At 54.7% G+C, this 7,500-nt stretch overlaps 3 non-coding genes across 3 annotated transcripts in view; all 3 read left to right on the top strand.

The window, feature by feature from the left end:
* The first annotated feature begins 3,836 nt into the window (after window positions 1-3,836).
* LOC126320176 (small subunit ribosomal RNA) lies at window positions 3,837-5,729 on the top strand. Its single transcript, XR_007557922.1, has one exon. It is a non-coding gene; the product is annotated as a small subunit ribosomal RNA (ribosomal RNA).
* Window positions 5,730-6,097: 368 nt separating this feature from the next.
* LOC126320170 (5.8S ribosomal RNA) lies at window positions 6,098-6,252 on the top strand. Its single transcript, XR_007557917.1, has one exon. It is a non-coding gene; the product is annotated as a 5.8S ribosomal RNA (ribosomal RNA).
* A 188-nt stretch (window positions 6,253-6,440) lies between these two features.
* Window positions 6,441-7,500, top strand: part of LOC126320114 (large subunit ribosomal RNA) — a 4,222-nt gene continuing 3,162 nt past the window's right edge. Inside the window, exon 1 of the ribosomal RNA XR_007557871.1 lies at window positions 6,441-7,500. This exon is cut by the window's right edge and continues 3,162 nt beyond it. This is a non-coding gene — a ribosomal RNA (large subunit ribosomal RNA).

The following is a 7,500-nucleotide window of genomic DNA, read 5'->3' as shown; positions in this document are numbered from 1 at the left end:
TGCGTACGCCGCACCAAGTGCTCCACCCGCGACCGTACGTGCCCCGCCGAAATCGCAACTCCGGCGGATGAACGGCGGACTTTTCTCGCAGTCGTAAGTTGCAATCCACCCCTATATCTTGCGTCTCATGAAGAGTTATATCAAGTATGCCAAATTCCCGCTGTCCCTATACATGCAGTAAGTTCGTCATGGGCGCTGGCCGGCAGGCCGCGAGACCTGACGCCCGGCGGCAAAGAGTGCTCCTCTGAGGATATAGATGTTCCGTTCCGCCGCACAATGGTGACGGTGACCGCTGCCTGCGGTGGCAACGCTGGGCACAGTCGATACTCGCCGTGTGGTGGAAGGTAAACATTATGCGGTACATCAGTACTTTCCTAATAGTTCGGTCGTCTCACGGCACTGCTTAGTAAATGATGCAAGGCCACATATAGATGATTTATGCGAATGTCCCTATACGTGCTGTAAGACTGGGCACACAACGTGAATCGCACGTCAGCCAGACACTCGAACATGCACTACTCTCGGCCTGCAACGGAGACACACAATACGTAAACATCTGGAATGCGACAATGTCGAGTGCACCCTCTCTGCCACATTGCACCGTCGACACTATGATAACCAGACCAGTAGGTCCACCTATAAAAGCACAATACCACACTCCTCCGACAACTACCATTGCTCAGATAAACCAACACCACCAACACACATCCTACACAGAGGGGCACCAAATATCACCACCCGCCCTCGTGTTATACCACATGAAAAATTGCAGAAGTGAGAGACACAGACCCGCCAGCCTCTTGCTACAAGCATCGAACCGACGTGACGTATCTGACGGTGACTCAGGCATCCGCGTACTGCCACCACTATCCACCCCCCCCCCTCTCTGCCCCCTTCCCACACAATACCAAATTTAACCAACTTTATCGCTTAACCTAACTGTGGTTTTACCAGATTATCGCTTAACCTAACTGTGGTTTTACCAGATTATCGCTTAACCTAACTGTGGCTGTACCAGATTATCGCTTAACCTAACTGTGGCTGTACCAGATTATCGCTTAACCTAACTGTGGCTGTACCAGATTATCGCTTAACCTAACTGTGGCTGTACCAGATTATCGCTTAACCTAACTGTGGCTGTACCAGATTATCGCTTAACCTAACTGTGGCTGTACCAGATTATCGCTTAACCTAACTGTGGTTGTACCAGATTATCCCTTAACCTAACTCAATTTGTCCCTTAACCTAACTCAATTTGTCCCTTAACCTAACTCAATTTGTCCCTTAACCTAACTCAATTTGTCCCTTAACCTAACTCAATTTGTCCCTTAACCTAACTCAATTTGTCCCTTAACCTAACTCAATTTGTCCCTTAACCTAACTCAATTTGTCCCTTAACCTAACTCAATTTGTCCCTTAACCTAACTCAATTTGTCCCTTAACCTAACTCAATTTGTCCCTTAACCTAACTCAATTTGTCCCTTAACCTAACTCAATTTGTCCCTTAACCTAACTCAATTTGTCCCTTAACCTAACTCAATTTGTCCCTTAACCTAACCCACGTTGTCCCTTAACCTAACTCAATTTGTCCCTTAACCTAACTCAATTTGTCCCTTAACCTAACTCAATTTGTCCCTTAACCTAACTCAATTTGTCCCTTAACCTAACTCAATTTGTCCCTTAACCTAACTCAATTTGTCCCTTAACCTAACCCACGTTGTCCCTTAACCTAACCCACGTTGTCCCTTAACCTAACCCACGTTGTCCCTTAACCTAACCCACGTTGTCCCTTAACCTAACCCACGTTGTCCCTTAACCTAACCCACGTTGTCCCTTAACCTAACCCACGTTGTCCCTTAACCTAACCCACGTTGTCCCTTAACCTAACCCACGTTGTCCCTTAACCTAACCCACGTTGTCCCTTAACCTAACCCACGTTGTCCCTTAACCTAACCCACGTTGTCCCTTAACCTAACCCACGTTGTCCCTTAACCTAACCCACGTTGTCCCTTAACCTAACCCACGTTGTCCCTTTGCCTAACATAGTTCACTGCTCGGAATCTCTGGTGTCGTTGTTATCCTCATGTAGATGTCTTGCGAGTGTTGCTTACTTTCCACATATTCCCGCTATCCACTGTCAATTGTACTGCAATTGGACTATATCGCCCCCCCCCCCCCTCTGCCCCTCTCTTTGTGTCTCCGTCCTCTCAAGCTGGTCGGTCTGGCGTTTGAGTGTTAAATGAGCCTCGCAGCTGTTCAGTTGCGTTCAGATGTCGACGCCCTCAGTGTACGTCGTGGTATGGTCTGTGTCCATTGTCCGCTGATGTCGTACGCGTAACCCACACGCTGTACCGATCATCGGTAGTTACGTACAGAGTGAAGTAGTGTGATACGTGTGACCGTACGCTGGCTGTGCCCAACGGTGTCGAATCTCAATTTCCATATGTTGTGCTCGATGCTACTTGTCTCGTCTCCCAATAACAGCTAGGTTGCACTGTGGTACGCCGTAGAGGCGTGTGGGAGGAACGTACGAACGCATTGTATGTCACCCTGGGTCGCTGGGGGTGGTGGTGCGGTGAGTCAGGTCAGGTCAGCGTGAGCCGTGTGATGTAGTGACGCGTGTATTCCGACTTTGTCGTATTGCCTCACACAAAGTGCTACCCTGGTGGACCGCGTTCCATATCTGGGACATGCCGCAGATGCCGGTTGACAGTGGATCGCGGAAGGGACATCGCATACGTGCGCGGGCCACCTTCCACGTGTTCTCTTCTGCACATGTCGCAGTGTGTATGTGGTCTGATGTAGCGTGTCGTGACACATGACATCCTGGCATGCAAGAATTGTTGAATTCGCAAATGTAGGTGGACATCTACGTTTACTGCCCAAGATACGCAAATGAACTGGAAATCCGTTGTTGAGCGGTTGTTCACGCTGGAGGTGAATCTGTGATGGCGACGATCGGTACAGCTATTAACCGGTTGTTTCAGCGGTACCCGCCACATCCACACACGTGACTAGGCCCATGTGGGTATGAAGCGATACGCGGCGGTGGCTTGGTGGGACTGTTCCCGGCCGGTGAAGGGGGGCCGCCCGGCGTGTTGGCCGCGCGCTGCGTGGGCGCACGCGCAACAGGCGGCTGGTGGGGGGCGCCGAGTGGCAGGAGCGCCAGCCGACGGGCTCGGCAGGCGGCGCAGCTACGCTGCGGCGCACCCTGCACGCGGCGCCTGGCGGCCAAAGTTGGTTCAGCCGAGCCCGGTGCGAAGCGCGGTGGACATCTGCAGTGTGCTGGTCTGATTGAGGACTGTGTGCGTTGAGGATGCGCCGCCGCCTGGCACTCGGCGCCGCGACGCCGTCTGCTGCTCGGTCGCCCCAGCGGTTCTCGCAGGTGGTTTGTATCGCAGTTGTGCGGACGTGTTGGCGCGTGCGCTGTGCTGGGAGAGTTCGCTTCTGCACCCAAGTGGGGCTTTGCCCTTGTGTGGCGCTGGCGTTGGAGCTGCCGGTCACCATAGGTGGCGCGTGTTGTCTCCCGCCGGCAATGCCACGACAGCACGCTCCCGGGCCTCTGTCGGCAGCGGCAAGCTCAGTTGGGAGCAAGGGTGTTCGCACTAAAACCGTCTACTCGCCTAACTCCGGGCGATTGCGCCTCTCTCGAAACCGACCAAGTACCTAGGACGGCGCTGCGCGCCGCCGGGACCTGAGAGGGTTTCGAGGTGTATCGTGCAGGGGAGCTCGGCCTCCTCCTGTTTGCAGAATAATTGAGCGGACGCTTGCGTGTTCGCGCGGGCCCCCGGGACACACTCCCGGGCGGCCGGCTGCTCAGCTCTAGTTGACGCAGCTCCCTGGTTGATCCTGCCAGTAGTCATATGCTTGTCTCAAAGATTAAGCCATGCATGTCTCAGTACAAGCCGCATTAAGGTGAAACCGCGAATGGCTCATTAAATCAGTTATGGTTCCTTAGATCGTACCCACGTTACTTGGATAACTGTGGTAATTCTAGAGCTAATACATGCAAACAGAGTCCCGACCAGAGATGGAAGGGACGCTTTTATTAGATCAAAACCAATCGGATTGGCTTGTCTGGTCCGTTTGCCTTGGTGACTCTGAATAACTTTGGGCTGATCGCACGGTCCTCGTACCGGCGACGCATCTTTCAAATGTCTGCCTTATCAACTGTCGATGGTAGGTTCTGCGCCTACCATGGTTGTAACGGGTAACGGGGAATCAGGGTTCGATTCCGGAGAGGGAGCCTGAGAAACGGCTACCACATCCAAGGAAGGCAGCAGGCGCGCAAATTACCCACTCCCGGCACGGGGAGGTAGTGACGAAAAATAACGATACGGGACTCATCCGAGGCCCCGTAATCGGAATGAGTACACTTTAAATCCTTTAACGAGTATCTATTGGAGGGCAAGTCTGGTGCCAGCAGCCGCGGTAATTCCAGCTCCAATAGCGTATATTAAAGTTGTTGCGGTTAAAAAGCTCGTAGTTGGATTTGTGTCCCACGCTGTTGGTTCACCGCCCGTCGGTGTTTAACTGGCATGTATCGTGGGACGTCCTGCCGGTGGGGCGAGCCGAAGGGGTGCTTTCGCGTCCCGAGGCGGACCCCGTTTAAATCCTACCAGGGTGCTCTTTGTTGAGTGTCTCGGTGGGCCGGCACGTTTACTTTGAACAAATTAGAGTGCTTAAAGCAGGCAAGCCCGCCTGAATACTGTGTGCATGGAATAATGGAATAGGACCTCGGTTCTATTTTGTTGGTTTTCGGAACCCGAGGTAATGATTAATAGGGACAGGCGGGGGCATTCGTATTGCGACGTTAGAGGTGAAATTCTTGGATCGTCGCAAGACGAACAGAAGCGAAAGCATTTGCCAAGTATGTTTTCATTAATCAAGAACGAAAGTTAGAGGTTCGAAGGCGATCAGATACCGCCCTAGTTCTAACCATAAACGATGCCAGCCAGCGATCCGCCGCAGTTCCTCCGATGACTCGGCGGGCAGCCTCCGGGAAACCAAAGCTTTTGGGTTCCGGGGGAAGTATGGTTGCAAAGCTGAAACTTAAAGGAATTGACGGAAGGGCACCACCAGGAGTGGAGCCTGCGGCTTAATTTGACTCAACACGGGAAACCTCACCAGGCCCGGACACCGGAAGGATTGACAGATTGATAGCTCTTTCTTGATTCGGTGGGTGGTGGTGCATGGCCGTTCTTAGTTGGTGGAGCGATTTGTCTGGTTAATTCTGATAACGAACGAGACTCTAGCCTGCTAACTAGTCGCGTGACATCCTTCGTGCTGTCAGCGATTACTTTTCTTCTTAGAGGGACAGGCGGCTTCTAGCCGCACGAGATTGAGCAATAACAGGTCTGTGATGCCCTTAGATGTTCTGGGCCGCACGCGCGCTACACTGAAGGAATCAGCGTGTCTTCCTAGGCCGAAAGGTCGGGGTAACCCGCTGAACCTCCTTCGTGCTAGGGATTGGGGCTTGCAATTGTTCCCCATGAACGAGGAATTCCCAGTAAGCGCGAGTCATAAGCTCGCGTTGATTACGTCCCTGCCCTTTGTACACACCGCCCGTCGCTACTACCGATTGAATGATTTAGTGAGGTCTTCGGACTGGTACGCGGCATCGACTCTGTCGTTGCCGATGCTACCGGAAAGATGACCAAACTTGATCATTTAGAGGAAGTAAAAGTCGTAACAAGGTTTCCGTAGGTGAACCTGCGGAAGGATCATTACCGACTAGACTGCATGTCTTTCGATGTGCGTGTCGTGTCGTGTCGCGCAACACGCTACCTGTACGGCAGTGGCCGTGCGCCGCGTGCGGAACCACGCGTGCCTCTCAAAACTAGCGGAAGTGTTGTTGTTGTGTGGTACGAGCGCTGAAGCTCTGGAGCGGCTGGCCTGCGGTACCTGGCGCCTGGCGCCGGTTTTGAATGACGTTCGCCCGAGTGCCTGTCCGCTCCGGTGTGGAGCCGTACGACGCCCATCGGCTGTGAGGCCGTTGGACACAAAAAAAAATAGTGGAACAGGGGCCGTCAGACGCCTCAGTCCCGCAAATGCTACTGTCTTGAAAGAGACAGTGGGAGACTGAAAAGGAAAAGATCACCCAGGACGGTGGATCACTCGGCTCGTGGGTCGATGAAGAACGCAGCAAATTGCGCGTCGACATGTGAACTGCAGGACACATGAACATCGACGTTTCGAACGCACATTGCGGTCCATGGATTCCGTTCCCGGGCCACGTCTGGCTGAGGGTCGGCTACGTATACTGAAGCGCGCGGCGTTTGTCCCGCTTCGGAGACGTGGGAGTGTCGTGGTCGCCTGTGTGGCCGGCCGCGTCTCCTTAAACGTGCGATGCGCGCCCGTCGCCTGGCGGTTCGCATACCGGTACTTTCTCGGTAGCGTGCACAGCCGGCTGGCGGTGTGGCGTGCGACACCTCGTACAACGACCTCAGAGCAGGCGAGACTACCCGCTGAATTTAAGCATATTACTAAGCGGAGGAAAAGAAACTAACAAGGATTCCCCCAGTAGCGGCGAGCGAACAGGGAAGAGTCCAGCACCGAACCCCGCAGGCTGCCGCCTGTCGTGGCATGTGGTGTTTGGGAGGGTCCACTACCCCGACGCCTCGCGCCGAGCCCAAGTCCAACTTGAATGAGGCCACGGCCCGTAGAGGGTGCCAGGCCCGTAGCGGCCGGTGCGAGCGTCGGCGGGACCTCTCCTTCGAGTCGGGTTGCTTGAGAGTGCAGCTCCAAGTGGGTGGTAAACTCCATCTGAGACTAAATATGACCACGAGACCGATAGCGAACAAGTACCGTGAGGGAAAGTTGAAAAGAACTTTGAAGAGAGAGTTCAAAAGTACGTGAAACCGTTCTGGGGTAAACGTGAGAAGTCCGAAAGGTCGAACGGGTGAGATTCACGCCCATCCGGCCACTGGCCCCCGCCCTCGGCAGATGGGGCCGGCCGCCCGCGCGGAGCAATCCGCGGCGGGGTCGTGTCCGGTTGCCTTTCCACTCGCCGCGGGGTGGGGCCGTTCCGGTGTGCGGTGGGCCGCACTTCTCCCCTAGTAGGACGTCGCGACCCGCTGGGTGCCGGCCTACGGCCCGGGTGCGCAGCCTGTCCTTCCGCGGGCCTCGGTTCGCGTCTGTTGGGCAGAGCCCCGGTGTCCTGGCTGGCTGCTCGGCGGTATATCTGGAGGAGTCGATTCGCCCCTTTGGGCGCTCGGGCTCCCGGCAAGCGCGCGCGGTTCTTCCCGGATGACGGACCTACCTGGCCCGGCCCCGGACCCGCGCCGCTGTTGGCTCGGGATGCTCTCGGGCGGAATAATCGCTCCCGTCAGCGGCGCTTCAGCTTTGGACAATTTCACGACCCGTCTTGAAACACGGACCAAGGAGTCTAACATGTGCGCGAGTCATTGGGCTGTACGAAACCTAAAGGCGTAATGAAAGTGAAGGTCTCGCCTTGCGCGGGCCGAGGGAGGATGGGGCTTCCCCGCCCTTCACGGGGCG

Source organism: Schistocerca gregaria, unplaced genomic scaffold (assembly GCF_023897955.1).
Source record: "Schistocerca gregaria isolate iqSchGreg1 unplaced genomic scaffold, iqSchGreg1.2 ptg000703l, whole genome shotgun sequence".
NCBI classification, from domain to species: Eukaryota; Metazoa; Arthropoda; class Insecta; order Orthoptera; family Acrididae; genus Schistocerca; species Schistocerca gregaria.
This window is presented reverse-complemented; position numbering and strand designations above follow the sequence as displayed.